Source organism: Hyperoodon ampullatus, assembly GCF_949752795.1.
Source record: "Hyperoodon ampullatus genome assembly, chromosome: 13".
In the NCBI taxonomy this organism is placed as follows: Eukaryota; Metazoa; Chordata; class Mammalia; order Artiodactyla; family Ziphiidae; genus Hyperoodon; species Hyperoodon ampullatus.
The window spans coordinates 38020338-38039007 of NC_136926.1; the positions used below are offsets into that span (position 1 = coordinate 38020338).

Consider the following 18670-nt stretch of genomic DNA (forward strand, 5'->3'; position numbering starts at 1 on the left):
CACGCTGTCCCAAGACAAGCCAAAGCCACCATTAACTGGGAGAGTCGCCAACAAAACTCGGCTTCGGTTCCCTCTCCCGGCAAGGCTGGTTCGACCTACAGTCAACAGGAAGCTCCTGGGGCTGGGACAGGATCCCTGGATCGGAAGGAGGCCAGACGCGAGTGTTTCTGGACGGCGATCAGGCTGGTGATGAGGGTGTTAGTAACACCCCCCTGGCTGGGCTGAGATTTTACTATCCACGACAAAGGGTGCGGAAGCATAGTACTGAAGAGCAAACAGCCAACCCCCCAAGCTCCTATACTCCCCCACGAAAACAAAGCCCTCGGCACTACAGAGAGCGGGGCGAGGCGAAAGGAGAAAGGCCGACGCACCCCACCCTATCTTCCGCGGCAGCCGAGCCGCAGGTTCCGCGCGTGGGGAGGGGGCGCTGTGGGCCTGCTTTCCGTGTGGAGAAGCGCCTCCTCCTCACGCCCCCTCAGCCTGCGCCGCCTCGGGAATCCGCCCCGGACCCCGCCGCCATGTTGGGTCGGGATTAGTGACTCGGTCTCGCCGCCGACCGGGACAGCTGGAGGGCGGCCCGCAACCCGAGGGGGCGCGCGCCGGCGTCGGAAGGCGAGGTCGCGGGAGCCCGGTCGGGCGCGGCGCGAGTTCCGGTGAGCGGGCGGCCGCGCGCGCAGGTAGCCCGCCCCCGCCCCTACACGGGGGGGCGGGGCCGGGAGTGAGGGCGGGCACCGCGTGGGGAGGAGGTGGAGCGTGAGGCCGTGGGGTTGGGGAGCCCGGGAATTCCCTCCTGAACTAGCGAGTCCCCGGCCGGCTGTGCTGTCGTCGCTGCCGCTCGTCGCCCGGGACGAGGAGGTGGAGGACGGAGAGGGCCCCACGGGCCTCCCCTCCGCCCGCCGCCCCCTCCCCGCCACCCTTCGCCGCCGCTGCGGCGACTCATGCGAGCGCCGCTGGAGCGCAGGTAAGGACGCTTCGGGGCCCCGCGGGCGGAGCAGGAGGCGGCCGACCCCGGCCCCGCAGCGCTAGGCCCGGCGCCTGCCCGCGCCCGGAGGCGCCGCCGCTCCCCGCCGGCTCCGAGTCGGGAAGTTGGGGAGAAACTTCTCCCCTCCCCCGGCCCGGCTCGCCCGACGGGCGTGTGTCCTTCCCGGCGCTACCTGCTCGCCCTCTGCCTCGGTCTCCGCCCAGTCCATTCCTTCCCGGTCCCGCCCAAGTCCGACCCAAGGTCCTGGGAGCGCCGGGACACCCGCACCCGCGTCTCTGAGGTCTTGCTGGCCGCCCGGAGAGGGGCCGGCGAGGTTTCTTTTGGCCGAAGTAAGGGGCGGGAGCAGCGGCCCCTTCCCGTCCCCGGGGTCGGGGGTCTGCCTGTCGGCGGACGCGGGGTGGCAACTGTGCCGGGAGAGCGGGCGGGGGAGGGGGGGCGAGCGGGTGAGCCTCTCGCTGCGCTAGGTTTGATTGAAAACCGCAACATGTTAAAGTTTTCCTTTGTTTTGGGTTGGGGGTTGGGAAATATGCTGTTCAGCGTGCACTTTTAGTGTTATGACGCTCCGCCTCCCATTTGGTTCGGTTCTCTGTCCACATGTGTTACAGAAAATTTTGTTTTAATGTGTGTTTTTCTTCTTGATAATTGCTTCCAGCTTTTGCTTTATTGGGCATGGGGCAACGCTGTTTTAAGAAGCTCTTAGAAAATCAAATCCGATGTAGGGTAGGGACTGCTTTAACTTTTGTTCTGTAGTGTGTGGGACCCAACATGGTTTGGATTTGGTAGAATTATTTTCTGCTTCATTAATTAAAACAGGCACGGCACAACACACGGTCTGACGATTTATAAATTGTTAGAGAAATGAAAAGCTGAGTCTCCACTGGAATCAGACTTTATGTTCAAGCCATTTATTATGTGTATATATGTTCCCACCGGAATGTGTGTTCACATAAATGATCTCACATATACATGTGTATGATGGTGGTATACTCGTGCATTGCAACTGCAGGATTGCAGTGGCAAAGTTAACTTGATAATTCTAAGTGTGTTTAAACCATCCTGTTAAATTATCTGTGGTTAAATTACACGCTAAGGAAAATATTACTAAATAGGTACATGTTACTATAGGCATTTAAGGCAAAGTATGTGGTAAATCTAATGTATGAACTAGCACAATGGTTGGCACACAGTGGACAGGAAACATTTTGAATGGACAGGTAATGAAGGAGTGTCTTGTATTAGAAACCAAGGATCTTGTATGTGTCACATACAAGATTTTCATCTGTTCTGTAAGAAAGTTATATTTCATTATTTATGTTCTGTTCTGTTTTTACTAATATATTAGACCCCTGCCATAGTTGACCCTTTAAGAAAAGGAAGTGTAATTGTATTTTAATTTTTGGACATTAGCTAAACCTCAGTGGAGATTTTGAATGCTGGTTGACAATTCATTGGGTCCTAAATTTGAAAAAAAACAAATGACTTTGATCTGAATCTTAAGTACAAGGCAGTTCACATTCATGTTTCCAGGATAAAGTATAAAAGGGCTCTTAAAATATGTACTCTGCCGTAACCACCATAATGTTATAATAGCTTTAATTTTGCAGTACGTTTTTGCTGACTTCATAAACCACAAAATTGACTCCTTTCTGTTCAACCGAAAGTGAAATTACAGCTTTGACCTATCTTCTGGGATAGGTGGAATTTGTCTTATGGCTGAAGTATAATATTAATACATGGTTCAAGTTTTTTTTTTTTAATCAGTGAATTCTCAAGCTGAAAAATCAACGTCTATGCAAATATATCTCCTTCATGGTATGTAATGTTAAAAGAATAAATATTCTAAAAGATAGCAAGGACCCAGTGTAAATGAAATATTACCGACACATGCTTTAAGAGTTGTTTATGTAGAGTTCAAATTTGCATCCTTTTAGGCAGTAAATAATTCATTAATGTAATTTTTCTTTATAAATATGTTTAGCTCTTAATCTAGTGAGTCTGTTTAGCGTAGACGTTATTTATTATTAGTTTCTATTAGCATTATATTAAAAAAAGAAGCCTAACGTCAAAAATTTTTAGAGAGCAGTATTAAGGTCTGGTATCTAGGAATGCAAACTCGGGGGGTAAAACTATGTATTTTTTAAAAACCTTCAAGGAAGTGATTTCTGTAAAAGTAAAGATAAAAGAGGAGGGAGGAGGCTTTGATTGGGACCTGGCTCCTGAAGTGGTGGCAAAGTTCTTTAACCTGATGGTCGTATAGTTCATTAAGCCATGATTGCTTTTCTGTGTCTGTGTTTTAGTTTATGTGAAACTTTTTTTATTTCCTTTTTAAAGAAGCCTGTGTGTAATGTACTTTACAGTGTATAAGGTGTTTTGCTAAAGGACTTAGTATTTGGTGACTGACTTTAGAATACTGCTGGGCTGCCCTTTGCAAACAGGATTAGACCTATTAAACCATAACTGGGAAATACCAGCTGGTGTATGTAACTACTTTCACAGGTAAATAACATGTTAATTATGTTAATATTTTGAGGAAAGACACCAGGTTTAACTAACTTTAAATCCTCTTCAGTTTTGTATGTTGTACATGACAAATAGTAGGTAATCAAAATATGTTTATTAAACTAGGGAACACTGTTCTGTCATCAAATATAAATATATAAATATATGTATAATTATATATATAAAATGTAAATATATAAATATATTTTTCAGAAGATTATGGTAACATGACAGTTAAGACTCAAAATTTAACTATGGCATCAAGGTAATAAGTCTTTCATCCATTTTCAGTTTTCTGGAACAATAATTCTTTAGATTGGTAATTTCATTCTGCGATTTGATATTCTTGAGGATGTCTTAAAATTCTCAGCATAAAATAAGTTTTCATTTACTCAGACTTTATGAAGATGTGCCGTATAGCACCTAAAGAAATGGTGTTTTGTTTCAAATGACATTATGGTGTTAGAGTTTCCAAAATGCTGTGAATCGCTGCTTTATGCTACTTTACTTGCTTTGTGTAATGGCTTGCTGTGTTAGTTGTTGGTGTGGTTGCTTTGCATTGTGGTAATGTAGAGCTGAAGAGGAGATCATGGCTGTACCAAGTTCTTATATCACAGGAACTTTCAGTTATGTTACAAAGGTGATGTTTGTGGTGCTGGCTTTGTTGTGTGAATATTTACAGGAAGTTTTAGTTAAGATCTTCCATTGTTCGGAACCCTACATGGCTTAGGTCACCTTCAGTTCACGTTTAAACAGGTCTGTAATACAAATACAAGTTCCTTTAGCGAGGTACAACTGCTTTTCTTTAAAGGAAATCATCTGTTCCTGTTAAAGTACCTTGGTATCTGATTGGTAGTGTGTGCGGCGGTTTGTGTGGCTATGGTGGGGTATGTAGTCTCTCTTTTCTTCCTCTCAGCTGCTCCGGCGACACAATTAGGCTGCCTATTGCTCAGCTACAGCTGCTGGGTGGTTATGAACCACCCAGCTCCTGTCTAAACTCAGAGGCAGATTTAGCAAAAGGAGCTAGAGTAACAACAGAGGGTGAAAGAGAAGAGCCAATGCCGCTGCCAGGATCATTTTAACGTGCCTGTGTGCCAAGGAATCGTTGGCTGCAGCAGCGCCACTGTTGTCTTGGAACTAGCAGACTTGATAGCAACACATCCTGGTCTGGGTTAGGTTTACCTGGTGTTATTCTTTAAGATCTTGAAGCTCACTCCAGGAAAGAAAGGAAATCCTGTAATTTCAGAGTACAGGATAATGTACAGTGAGGTTACTGATGGGCTGAGCTATGCCTCTGCTTCCCCGCACCGCCCCCCAACCCGGGACAGCAGTGCCCTTCAGTTTCCCTAATTTGAGTATATATGTGATTTCAGGTTCTCTGAAGCGTATACCATATACTCTGTGCTGTTTTAACCCGTGTCTCTTCGAAGTGCTGCTGCTGTTACTGTTGCTTGGCGGGTGGCAGAGCTGATATGCAGGTTCTTTGGACTCCCTGCTTTTCTTCCAGGAAGTGGAAGACCTTCAAAAGGGATTATTTCTAGAACTAGCTGCACATGGCATATCCCCTGTGACTGCTGGGGTTTTGCAAGTAGGAACCCTAGATTATTTTTCCTGTTGTTCTTTATTCCTGGGGTGTGAGAAGATGGACATCAACAAACGCAGATACAGCATCAGCTCTATATGGCAAGTCCCAGACTGGAAGAGGCCACAGGCAAATTTTGCTGCTTCTGAAATGTTGCTCAGTGTGCCAAGCAAAGAGCAGCAGCATCTTGTCCTCTCGTTTACCACTACCGTTGGAAAATCTAGACAATTCCTATTGCTAGTTCTGGCTTTGGAATTTAGTGGTTCAGGATTTGGCTAATTTGGGATGGGGAATAGAGAGTATTGGGAGAAGTAGCTCGCAAACTGGTGTAACCAGAAGGAAGGAAGAAGTACGGAAGACTGTATACACTTGAACATTAACAAGTACACATTGTTATCGTGGCACATACTTAACAAGACATTGGTGTGTTGACCCCCTCCTCTGTGCTCCCACAGAACGCTGGTATCAAAGCACATTTCTCCTTGCATTCTAATTATTTCTTTCCATGACTGTGATATACTTGACCTAGTACTCACTGTCTCAAGGAACTGTTTTATATGAATCTTTGAGAACAGTCCCTAATAGAATAAATCCTTTTGAGTTGTATTCAGGGATGTGGTTCTGTGTATATTTATATGAGTTTATGTATACAGACTTTCCCCACACACAACATGTTTTTAAGGTATAACTGTAGTAAAATTTTACAAAAGTAGCTTAGTACTTTTTCAGAAGCTGATGTTAAAACAAGTTCTTTAGATCTTTAACCCTCAAAAGTTTTGGTCTAGAAAATGATTTTATAAAACTGTTTTTAAACTTTAACTGTGAACTTAAAGGTCATTTTGATATTTCTAACATAAACTGGAAACTCTTTGTAGTTGAAGTTATACTAGTTTCTAGTAAGGTTTATTTTAAATAAGTGTTTTTTTACTATTTTAGTGAATGTTGAAAGCCCTAGATCCTAGATTGTAAAAAAAAGTACATCTGGGGGACTTCCCTGGTGGTCTAATGGTTAAGACTCCATGCTTCCATTGCAGGGGGTGCAGGTTCGATCTCTAGTTGAAGAACGGGGATCCTGGTGCCACGCAGTGCAGCCAAAAATTAAAAAAAAATTTTTGGGGGGTGGTATCCTATCATGGTATTAGTGACAGTATTATAATTGTGATAATATTCATATATTCCAAGACAAAAAGAAAAAGAAATCCTTGTTTTCTTGATGTAATCTGTGAAAGAATGCATAGGTCATAGGGTATGTCTGCTGAATTATTGGTGGGGGTGGAGGCAGGAAGTACTGGGAGGAAAAGACTGACCACTGAAACCTAAAGATTGTCTGGTTTCAGCTTCTGTTCCTAACAATATATGTAGACCTTTCTTAAACTGATTACAGAGGCTAGTCGCTTCTCTAATTTTTTAATGTAACTTTTAGTTTCTTAGCGTTAAGTAGAAATTGGGGTGGGGTGGAGAAAATTGGTGGCTTTTGCTTCATAAGTTAATATTTAAAACTGTTTCATGGCAAGTTTATTGATTTTTTTTTTTTTTTTTTTTTTTTTTTGTCTGTGTTGGGTCTTCATTGCTGTACAGGCTTTCTCCAGTTGTGGAGAGTGGGGGCTACTCTTCATTGTGGTGCGCGGGCTTCTCTTGTTGCGGAGCACGGGCTCCAGGCACGTGGGCTTCAGTAGTTGCAGCGCGAGGGCACAGGAGTTGTGGCTCGTGGGCTCTAGAGCGCAGTCTCAGTAGTTACTGCACACGGGCTTAGTTGCTCCGTGGCATGTGGGATCTTCCCGGACCAGGGATCGAACCTGTGTCCCCTGCATTGGCGGGTGGATTCTCAACCACTGCGCCACCAGGGAAGTCCCAAGTTTATTGATTTCTTACATTTGTTCTGATGTAATTAGTATTTTCACATTATGGATACTTTTTAATTAATAGCAGGCATTTGAAAAGGAGCAGAGAAGGTAACATGGTGTAATAAGGACAAGACTAAAAGGCAGAAGACCATCTGGATTTTAATTCCACTTGTGACAGTGAAGAGCTATGTGGCCTTGGTCAATTCACTGAACTTCATAGGCCTCAGTCTCACCATTTGAAACGGGGGTACATTTGGGCCAGATGTTTTCTAATATTCTTTCAGCCTTATTTAAATATGTGGCTCTACTGCAGTTAAAGTTTTTATATTGATAAAATTTTAAGGAAATGTTTTAGAGTCTAGAATTTGAAATACAATTAGATATCAGGTAAGTAAAAGTTAGTGTAAAAAACTGACCCACAGACTTGACCCTGGACTTTCTCAGGCAAATAAAGTGTATTCCATTCATTAAGTGGACATTTATTAAACCTGTGGTGCAACAAATAGTATGCCAGTTTTGATGTTATAAAAATGATTGCAGCATGACTGCTACCTTCTAGGAATTCACAGTTGGGTGGAACTGGCTATAATTATGAGGCTGTTATAAATTTTTTGGATTGATCTTTTTAGTGTGATAATCCATTAGAATACTTCTCTGATTTTTGATGGTGTTAGGGTGTGATACATCTGAAGCTTTAGTAAATCCCTTTGTACTACATAGATTTAGCCTCAAGTAAACCAATTCAGTTCTCTAGGCAGGAAGACTTGATGTTTTTCTAGATGTTAGTTCATTACAGATACTTGTGACTCACATACACAGGCTCCACAATACCTATACAGAAGTTTTACTATAAGAAAACACATTTGAAAGCAAGGCTTTTAAAAAAACATTTCAGATTTATTTTGCAGTAAAGTTAGAAAAGGACTGAATGATTCATTTGAAGCACATAGTTGTGATGTCAGTTAACAGGTAGTCATGACTGGATGACAGCTTTGCTGCATTGTATCGGGAAAAGAGCCACTGACATTAATTAAAACATCTTTTTTAATTGACAAAAGCGCAGACTAATTGTTTAGGATATTTTTCTTTAATACATGTAGTTAACGTTTAGAACAAAATAAGCATGGGCATTTGAAAATGGTTAGCTTTTTAAGGTTTGCATAATAGATTTTGTCGAAAGAAAGAGAAGGAAGGAAAAGAAAAGAAACTAAAACTATAAGGTGGAAAATCAGTATATTTTTCCCAGAAAAAGTTCTTTTTGTAAGGTTAGCCTTTTTGGTTAGATTTCTGAGCAGCCCATTAGAGTTTACCTGTAAAAACCTAACATAAAGATATAACAGTGTTTCTGTGGTAAATATGTTCTGATTGATTTTAAGTTTTGTGTGTGTGTTTTTAATTTGCTGAGCTCTTTGAGCAAATGAAATACTTGGCCTACTAAATGCTCTGATTATACAGTGGATAACGTGTAGCCTTGCCAGTCGTCCTCCCTCCCCACCTTCCCTGCTTTTCACTATTTAAAAATCACTGTTATGAGCTCCATATTAAGATGCTAGGACTCTGAGCTTAATTTAAGGACAGAAGCTTCCCTAGTTCCTCCCACCTGCTTGCTAGGCACTGTGAAACTTGCTTCCTACCCTGACCCAGTGTGAGAAATGGAAACAGGTCAAAAGATGGGGAATGAGAAACAAAAATGAGGAGAGTAGAAGAGGAAAAATGAGAAGTGAATGTAGTATGAAGTTTATAATTTTCTTTTTTGTGTCCTTTTTTCTTTTTCCCACCCATTCACTCCTTCTGTTAGGTATTGAGTAAAGACGGAAGAAAACCTGTTTTATTTTTTATTTTTAGATTTTATTTATTTTCTTTAAAAATTTTTTTTGGCTGCATCAGGTCTTAGTTGCGGCATGCGGGATCTTTCATTGCAGCGCAGGCTCTTCGTTTTGGCACACGGGCTTCTCTCTAGTTGTGGCGTGTGGGCTTCAGAGCACGTGGGCTCTGTGGTTTGCGGCACACGGGCTCTCTCGTTGAGGCGCGCGAGCTCAGTAGTTGTGGTGTGGGGACTTAGTTCCCCTGCAGCGTGTAGGATCTTAGTTCCCCGACCAGAGATCGAACCCCCATCCCCTGCATTGGAAGGCGGATTCTTTACCACTGGACCACCAGGGAAGTCCCAAGAAAGCCTGTTTTATGTCAGATGCTTTGCTATACATTCATATACATTTTCACGTTTAACTTACATCTTTGAAATGGCATTCCAAAACCACAGAGGAATCATGCATAAGATAGGCTTTTATTACACACAAAGAACCTGAGGATCAGTAAGTATATGTAATTTGATAAGGTTACATGACTTGTTGATGTGACTGAATAACTGACAGCAAGACTGTTTCCTATAAGACACCTTCCTTAGGGATAAGGAGCAATGATGGGAAGGGCGATTTTTTATCTTTTTCCTTCTTCCTTAAATTGTACATTTGTATCTGGCTGAGAATTTTCAACACTTACACTTTTCTTTTTAATGGAATTAGCTTTGTGGTGCATATTTCGTAATGGGTGTCGAGGTCAACTATTATATGAGCTAAAAAATTGGGTTATTACAATAACGAAACTGTAGCTACAGCCCACATTACAGAGACAGTGTTTGCATGTTTTTCCAATCAAGTTTTTTTCCTATCTAAATTTAATTCATCAGGGAATTCCCTGGCGGTCCAGTGGTTAGGACTCTACGCTTTCACTGCGAAGGGCCCCGGTTCAATCCCTGGTCGGGGAACCAAGATCCCACAAGCCTCCCACAAGCTGTGTGGCATAGCCAAAAAGAAAAAATTCATCAAAGGAACAAAGGAGCATGCAGAAGTGGGTTATTACTCTAACTCAACTGGAGTAAATGTGGTTCTTTTGTAAGTTTGGGTTTGTAAAGTATATATATAGTCTGTATGTATATAGTCAGCCTCCCCCCATATATATTTATATACATATGTATAGTTTATGGTCACATCAGTTTTCCTTCTGTGCAATATTGCCTTCTTTTCTATTAAGTATATGATTTATTCCTAGATGAGTTAGTAGAAGTAGATGGAAGCTCTGTATTGTCTAAATTGTCCTCTATCATGTTTCAGGCACATGCTGCAGAAAGAGAGCACACTTTCTGATTTGCTCTGTCAGTAGGATGGTGGTTTCCTGCACCTTGGCATAGACTCCCCAACATTCAAAGCTGCACTTCCTTCTTAAGGAAATCCAGTAGAATTCTTCCACATTGGCTTGTTCTTTTATTTATTTATTTAAAATTTTTATTACTTATTTTATCTTTTGGCTGCGTTGGGTCTTCGTTGTTGCGCGCGGGCTTTTCTCTGGTTGCGGCCAGCGGGGACTCCTCTTCGTTGCGGTGCGCAGGCTTCTCATTGTGGTGGCTTCTCTTGTTGCAGAGCACGGGCTCTAGGCGCATGGGCTTCAGTAGTTGTGGCGTGCAGGCTCAGTAGTTGTGGCACACGGGCCTAGTTGCTCCGCAGCGTGTAGGATCTTCCCGGACCAGGGCTCAAACCCACGTCCCATGCATTGGCAGGTGGATTCTTTTTTTTTTTTTTTTTTTTTTTTGAGGTACACGGGCTTCTCACTGTTGTGGCCTCTCCCGTTGCGGAGCACAGGCTCTGGACGCGCAGGCTCAGCGGCCATGGCTCACGGGCCCAGCCGCTCCGCGGCATGTGGGATCTTCCCAGACCGGGGCACGAACCCATGTCCCCTGCATCGGCAGGCGGACTCTCAACCACTGCGCCACCAGGGAAGCCCTGGCAGGTGGATTCTTAAGCACTGCGCCACCAGGGAAGCCCTGGCTTGTTACTTTAAATCTTATTGTTCCATGAATTCCTCACTCTGCATGAAGAGCCTCATCTAAAGCTCTAAATGGAAATTTTGTTTGCTACTCTTTTGCCACTGTGTCAAGTTGCATTGACAGTGATTTCCTTCACCACCTTAGAAGCCTTTTCTTCTTTGGCTTCCTTTTATTTCTTCCGTTGTATCTAAGAATGTACCCTTTGTCCTCTCTTATAAGCTGGAGCATTGTTTTCTATGGGAATACAGCTTGATTTTGTTGCATTATTATCCCGCATAGAATATCCGCAGTACAACTCCACACATCACTGCCAACAGTTCCATCACTGCCTGTGTTTATTGAGTCTACATAAGAATTAGCAGATAGGCTTTACACTGTTGTGCCAGGGACTCCCCAGTGGTCCAGTGGTGAAGAGTCCACACTCCCACTGCAGGGAGCACGGGTTCCATCCCTGGTTGGGGGAACTAGAATCCCGCATGCCATGCAGCGCAGCCAAAAAATAAATATATAAAATACCCTGTTGTGCCAACTCTATGAGCTTAGAATGGCTTCCACTAGGTAAGCTCCACGAGGGTAGGAAGTTATCCCAAGTATCTAGAACAACAGCACATAGTAGGCACATATTAAATAGTTTTTAAATCTGGGCAAGTACAGCAGTTCGCTGGCAATATTTGCTTACCATGGGCTTAGGAGAAAGGAGTGTCAGCAGCCAGCTTCTCACTGAAAACTCATGCAGTAAGTAGCCTCAAGACTCCTTGGAGTGGCAGGCCCAGTGCTAAACAATGGCATTAATGCTCAGGATGAATTCAGATAAACACTCTACTTGAGTCTGATGAAGAAACTGAGATTTGATTTAGCAGTGACTCGTAAATGTTAAGGAGAAGTAATAAGTGGGTTTCTTTTCTTTATATAGTAGTCTCTAACTATATCTCTAGCAGCCATGCTTCTTAAAAACTGTAGCACACATCACTTCCCCTTACACTGATTGAGTCATATGCTTGTACCTGGTTGTAGGTAGAACTGAGACAAATAGTCCTTGGCAGGGCAGCTGCCTTCCAGTGACAGCTTTACACCATAGAAGGGGAGAAGGCATTTTTAGTGGAAACGTAACTGTCTCTGCCACAGAAGAGAACAGCAAGTAACCTAGTAGTTGAATGAGTTATATATATGGAAATACACTATTTAGTTGTATAAACATGATTAGAATATTTATTTGAAAGGTGTGGGCACAGGTGGTATTTTCTTAATTCGGGCAACAATATTATTAGTACTAACAGTGATGGTTTAAGATTCTAATGGGCAATATACCACCTAAAGGAATGAATTCCCCAGGCTTTTTTTTTTTTTTTTTTTTGGCGGTACGCAGGCCTCTCACTGTTGGGGCCTCTCCCATTGCGGAGCACAGGCTCCGGACGTGCAGGCTCAGCAGCCATGGCTCATGGGCCCAGCCACTCCGCGGCATGTTGGATTTTCCTGGACCGGGGCACGAACCCGCGTTCCCTGCATCGGCAGGCAGACTCTCAACCACTGCGCCACCAGGGAAGCCCCTCCCCAGGCTTTTTTATATGAAAAGTTTGAGAAGCACCCTGGTAGGGAAGGGGGTCAGAGTAGAATGGGGCTTTTATCTAAATACATTTAGATAGCACTTTTAGTGATTGAGAAAAGACAGTATAGCCATATCAAAGAATTTGGTGGGGAATAGTGGCAGGTGGAAATTATGATGGAGCTAAACCTCCTTTTCCCCAGTCTCACCTCACACTTCCCCTTCCCCCCACCCCCTTAAGCCACTCCTACTGGGGCTTAGTATTTGTTTTTGATTTTTTTTTTAATGAATAGAACTTAAGTCAGAAGGAGGAACTCATAATAAAGGTCAAGTAGAAGAGAGAGTCAGGAGCCTCTTAGGTTGTCAGAGGATGAATAGGATTTTTAGGATGATTGATGCTTACAAGAAGGAAAAACTAATGACAACGTAGATGATTCTTCGAGATAATCACAGCCAGAAGGAAGAAAGAAGCCACAGATCCACAACTTCAGAAAGTCGAAATGATAGATCATAAGAAACAGCTAGCATGTCTTCTTTTTAATCTCCTAACTTCTGTAACAAGAGGATGCTCTTGAATGGAAAAGCTAGAAAAAAGTATAAGAAACTAGATAGTAGATAGTAAGAGGGCATCTAGCTTTGACTGATTTCAGGCTTCTAGGTCCAGAAGAATTCCATCTGAAGGTTCTGAAAGACATTTCTGATATTCCGAGGACCCCACCGGTAATAGAAAGAAATCATGGTGGACTTCCCTGGTGACACAGTGGTTAAGAATCTGCCTGCCAGTGCAGGGGACAAGGGTTTGATCCCTGGTCTGGGAAGATCCCACATGCCACGGAGCAGCTAAGCCTGTGCGCCACAACTACTGAGCTGTGCTCTAGAGCCTGCGAGCCACAACTGTTGACCCCACGTGCTGCAACTACTGAAGCCCGCACGCCTAGAGCCCGTGCTCTGCAACAAAGAGAAGCCACCGCAGTGAGAAGCACGTGCACAGCAATGAAGAGTAGTCCCTGCTTGCCACAACCAGAGAAAGCCCGCGTGCAGCAATGAAGATCCAACGCAGCCAAAAATAAAAACAAAATTAAAAAAAAAAAAATCATAGAGACAGACATCTCAAAAAGAAAGAAAAATGATTAAATGATGCCTTAAAAGGTGAATTTTAATAAATGCAGACACTGAAAGTTGCCTTTGAATCTGGACAAGATTCTGTAACAGTTATTAAACAGTTACCATTTATAAACGATTGGAATGTTACAGAGAAGTAATTTTTAACAGTTAGTTGTCCAGCAGTGCTTTCTTGAATTGTGAACCACCTCTTTGTAGTCTGAGTAAATACTGGCTCTAGATCATCTGTCAGTGGTACTTTCCTGTGTTGGTGAGTGGTCGGACCTGATAAAGCTTAGTTTCCTTCTAACAGCAAGGGTCAGTGATTCCTTTTCCAATTTTTTTTTTTTTTGCTCTTTTATTTTCCCTTTTCCGTAAGTAAGTCTTCTAATGGCACTATAGACTTTGCTTTATCTTTTTGGTATTCAGAGTCAGGGATATTAACAGGTTTAAAGCTCTTTTTATGTATTTCTGGATTTTTTTTTTAAGGAAAATTAAACTGGAGTATGGGATAAGCATTTGTGTTTATCCCATAATATCTGTGAACATTGTTTTATTTTTGTTAGTTATATATATGAACAAAGATACCTCAAAGTTATTTTTATTTGCTTTTTCAGTTGAAGTCCACTGTGCATTTTTCTGTGCTTGCTCATAACCATTGCCAATCTTGCTCTTGGGTTGTCTTTTTCTTATAGATTTTTACAGATTCTTCTTGTACAATGGATATTAATCCTTTATGTCACAAACACTTCATATCTCTGCTTGTCTTTATTTTGTTTAATGTTTTTCTTTTATCTTAAAGTATTACAAATAATTTTCCTTCTGTAACTTCTGAATTTTGTGTTCGAAGAATACTTTCCACAGCTGACAATAATTTTTAAAATTCTATTTATAGGTTTTTGTTTTGTTTTATGTTACAAATAATTTAGCTGTTTACTCTGAAACTTATATATGTTGTGAGATAAGGATCCAATTCCTTTTTTCTTTCCTCAGATGGTAGAACTCACCAATGCTGTTTATTAAATCTAAATCTCTTACCACAGATTCAAAATGCCACATTTAGCATTTACAAATTCTTTTACTCTCAGGCTTGTTTTGGGGCACTCTTTGTTTTCCCGATATTTACTTATTTATTCCTATGCCAGTACCACGTAGCTTGATGATGAGGTTGATCATGACCCCGATAACAACAGCAGGAGCAGCAGCTAATGCGTATTGAGTATTACCTGTGTACCAGTCACAGTGGTAAATACTTTAACATATTTTACCTGATTCATTTCTCACAAAACCCAGAGTTAGGTATTCTTTTTTCTTTTGAAAATCTGGCTTAAATGTTCTGACCGGTAGCCATCTTATTTAATGAAAGGATTTTCTGTCTTTAAATATGGAACACTTCACAAATGTGCCTGTCCTTGCACAGGGGGCATGCTAATCTTCTCTGTATCGTTCAAATTTTAGTTTATGTGCTGCCAAAGCAAGCAATTGAGTTAAGTATTCTCAATATCTTTATTTTTACAGGTGAAGAAATAGGTTTTGAGAAGTTATATTTATTCAGGTTACAAGCTAGGACTGTCACCAACTCTGACTCCAGAGCCTATACTCTTAACCATGAGGTTGTGATTACTAGTGGGACAAATTTCCTCATTTTTCTTTTTTTAAAAATTTCTCAGCTATTCTTATGCATTTACTTTTCCATATGAACATTGTGCTTTTGATCTAGATAATGTTAATTATTTAGATTTATTTAGGGAAGAATGGACACCTTTATAATAATGGATCTTACTATCTAAAAATAAATGGTTTGTTTCATTTATTAAGGTTCTTTATATCCCACAGTTTTATTTTTTTAATATAGACTTTGAACATTTGTTGTTAAGCTTATTCATAGGTATTATTTCATGTGTGGTTTTAGAAAAACTTGTTATTTGGAAATAATTTCAAAGTTACAGAAGAGTTGCTAACATTTTGCCACATTTGATTTTGTCAGTTCCTTCTTGTATATGTGTGTGGGTATCCTCCCCACATCCCCACCTTGAAAGTTAGTTGCAGACATCATTCTCATCACCCTTAATTACTTCAGTGTACATTTTCTAAATCGGGGACATTTTCTTATACACCGACAGTACAGTCAATCGAATTCAGGAATTTTAACATCACTATAAAACAGTTATCTAATAGACAATTGTTGTAGGTTGAATTGTGTTCCCCCAAAAGTTCTAATCCCCAATATCTGTGAATGTGACCTTATTTGGAAATAGGGCCTTTGCAGATGTAATCAAGTTAAAATGAAGTCATACTGAATTAGGGTGGGCCCTAATCCAGTATGACTGGTGTACTGATAAGAAGAGGAAAATGCCATGTGACAGAGGCAGAGATTGGAGTGACGCAGCTGCAAGCCAAGGAGTCCCAAGGATTGCCAGCCACAGCCAGAAGTTAGCAGGAGGCAAGAAAGATTCTATCCAGAGTTTCAGAGGGAGCGTGGTCCTGTTGGCACCTTGATTTTGGACTTCTAGCCTCCATTACTGTGAGAGAATACATTTCTGTTGTTTTAAGCCTTTTTAAAATTATTTATTTATTTATTTATTTATTTATTTATTTATTTATTTATTTATTTAGGCTGTGTTGGGTCTTCGTTGCTGCGTGCGGGCTTTCTCTAGTTGCGGCGAGCGGGGGCTACTCTTTGTTGTGGTGCGACGGCTTCTCATTGCGGTGGCTTCTCTTGTTGCAGAGCACGGGCTCTAGGTGTGCGGGCTTCAGTAGTTGTGGCACATGGGCTTAGTAGTTGTGGCTCACGGGCTCTAGAGCACAGGCTCAGTAGTTGTGGCGCACGGGCTTAGTTGCTCTGCGGCATGTGGGATCTTCCCGGACCAGGGCTCGAACCCGTGTCCCCTGCATTGGCAGGTGGATTCTTAACCACTGCACCACCAGGGAAGGCATATTTACTTATTTTTAAACAGCAGCCCTAAGGAGTTAATGTCTCAGTCCATAATCAAAATTTTTCTAGTTGTCCTAATAGTGTCCTTTATAACAGAAATCCAGAATGTAACCCACTGCATTTAGTTATGTCTCTTTAGTCTCCTTTAATCTGAATAGCTCTTTAGCCTTTATCTTTCATGATGTTGATATTTTTGAAAAGTCAGAGTGCTTGTTTTGTACAGGGTACCTCACTGAGGATTTGTCTGTGCTTCCTCGTGATTAGATTGAGATTATGAATTAGGGCAGGAATACTACTGATATATCAGGGGTATTGTGTCGTTCCTGGTATAGCCCATCAGGAGGCACACCTTGTTAGTCTGTCCCACTATTAGCAATGTTAATTCTGCTTAGGTAAAGTGATATCTGTCAGGTTTCTCCACTGTAAAGTTAGCATTTTTCTCTTTTTCATTAATAAGTGATATGTGGGAAAATAGTTTTAGACTCCATGAATGAGTCTTGCCTGAATTGATTATTGAAATGATGGCTGCAAAGTAATACTTTTCTAACTGTGTAATTCCTTCTATGTTTATTAGTTGGGATTCTGAAAGAAAATCTTCCCTTCTCCCTCATTTATTTATAGCAGAGTGATTTTTGGATTTTCTTTTTAGTCAACAGGTTATAATCTATTAGTGTCATTCATTTTGATGCTCAAATTCATCCTATATTTAGCCAGCAAGAGCCTCTTCAAGATGGTTCCTGTACACTTTTGATATATCTACATCATGTTTTGAGTAGTACTTAATTTTCTTGGTGTTAAGATGTCCCAGGCTCTGAAACTGAGCAGAGGGCTTGTGTGTCTGCAGTGCAGAAAGCCAAACTCTGACAGCAGGAGTTTGTAGCAAAGTAAGGATTTGTTACAGGGTGCCATGCAGGGGAGTGGGAGACAAGCCTCAGGCCCACTCCAGCTTGGTCTTTGAGTTAGGGATATTCTTAAAGGGGAAGAACAAAGAGGCTGGGATTAACCATGGTCTTGTGACATTTTTCAGTCATAGTTTTGGGAGTCAGGATGTTTCTGGTTTATGATTCTCCCAGCCAGGTGGTCCATGGCTCGGGGGTCTGTTAGCTCATCTTGCCCTGGAGAAATGACCTGAGTTTGTATATTACTGATGATATCTGCATCAGCAGTTTTAGTCATCTGGCTCTGGTTGATTAGTGTTCAGTTAGCACTGCATTGAGGTCAGGGGGAACAAGAAAGGGGATAAAGTTTTGGATAGAGATATTAACCATAAACTTGGTAATGGAACTTGGTTTTAGGGGAATTTGGTTTCAGTCCCCACTCCTGTTTTAACTTTCCCCAAATCTTTCAGGGAATGGGGCAACAACTGCTCTGCCTACTTCTTGCTGAAACAGGGTGTATTCTTGCCTCAATTTGGGGAACGGAAATGTTGCATACCAACTTTCAAAACACTTGGTCAAATAGATCATAGGTCACCATGAAACAATACTTATTCACTTAACAAAGTGACAATAAAAGATTTCAAAAGTAAATATAGAGAGTTAGAACAAATTACTTAAAAGGTAAAGAAAGTTAGCAGCTCAGTATTCCCCACAAAAAAATTTGTTCTCTTAACAAAGAAAACATATTCAAGTTTTGTACCATATTACCTTTAATCTTAAAATTCATTGACTCAATTAAATTCATTCTGATTTTAATCCTGACCACACATAGAATTCCTTTTTTTGTTTTTTTAATTTTAATTTTTGGCTGTGTTGGGTCTTCGTTGCTGCATGCAGACTTTCTCTGGTTGCGGCGAGTGGGAGCTTCTCTTCGTTGTGGTGTGCAGGCTTCTCATTGTGGTGGCTTCTCTTGTGGTGCGTGGGCTTCAGTAGTTGCAGCACACAGGCTCAGTAGTTGCAGCACATGGGCCCTAGAGCATGTGGGCTTCAGTAGTTGCAGCGCGTGGACTCAGTAGTTGTGGCACACGGCTTAATTGCTCCGCGGCATGTGGGATCTTCCCGGACCAGGGATCAAACCCGTGTCCCCTGCATTGGCAGATGGGTTCTTAACCACTTTGCCACCAGGGAAGTCCCATAGAATTCCTTTCTATGGATTCTTTATTTTCTCTTGCAAATCTTCTGCAACTGTCTGTATCCATATTAATTTGTCCCCTACTTTCTTTCCTTTAACAAAATGCATTTCCATTCCTTATACCTTCTTTTTCCTTGCATACAAAGATGTTTTCCATATTAATTTTTAGTTTTAATTACATTAATTACAATTCTCAACTCTTAAAAACCTTAATTTCTGATGAAAACTAAGAAGTAAGCCATTGTGGCCTGTTTGTCATACCACCATTTCCCCATTGGCAAATTTTATGAACAT

At 41.7% G+C, this 18670-nt stretch overlaps 1 protein-coding gene across 1 annotated transcript in view; it reads left to right on the plus strand.

The window, feature by feature from the left end:
- Positions 1–840: 840 nt before the first annotated feature.
- The window catches only part of YES1 (YES proto-oncogene 1, Src family tyrosine kinase), a gene marked incomplete at its 3' end in the record, with an annotated part of 78539 nt that continues 60709 nt past the window's right edge, over positions 841–18670 (plus strand). The window contains exon 1 of the mRNA XM_079717583.1: positions 841–961. The remainder of the gene's footprint in view (positions 962–18670) is intronic.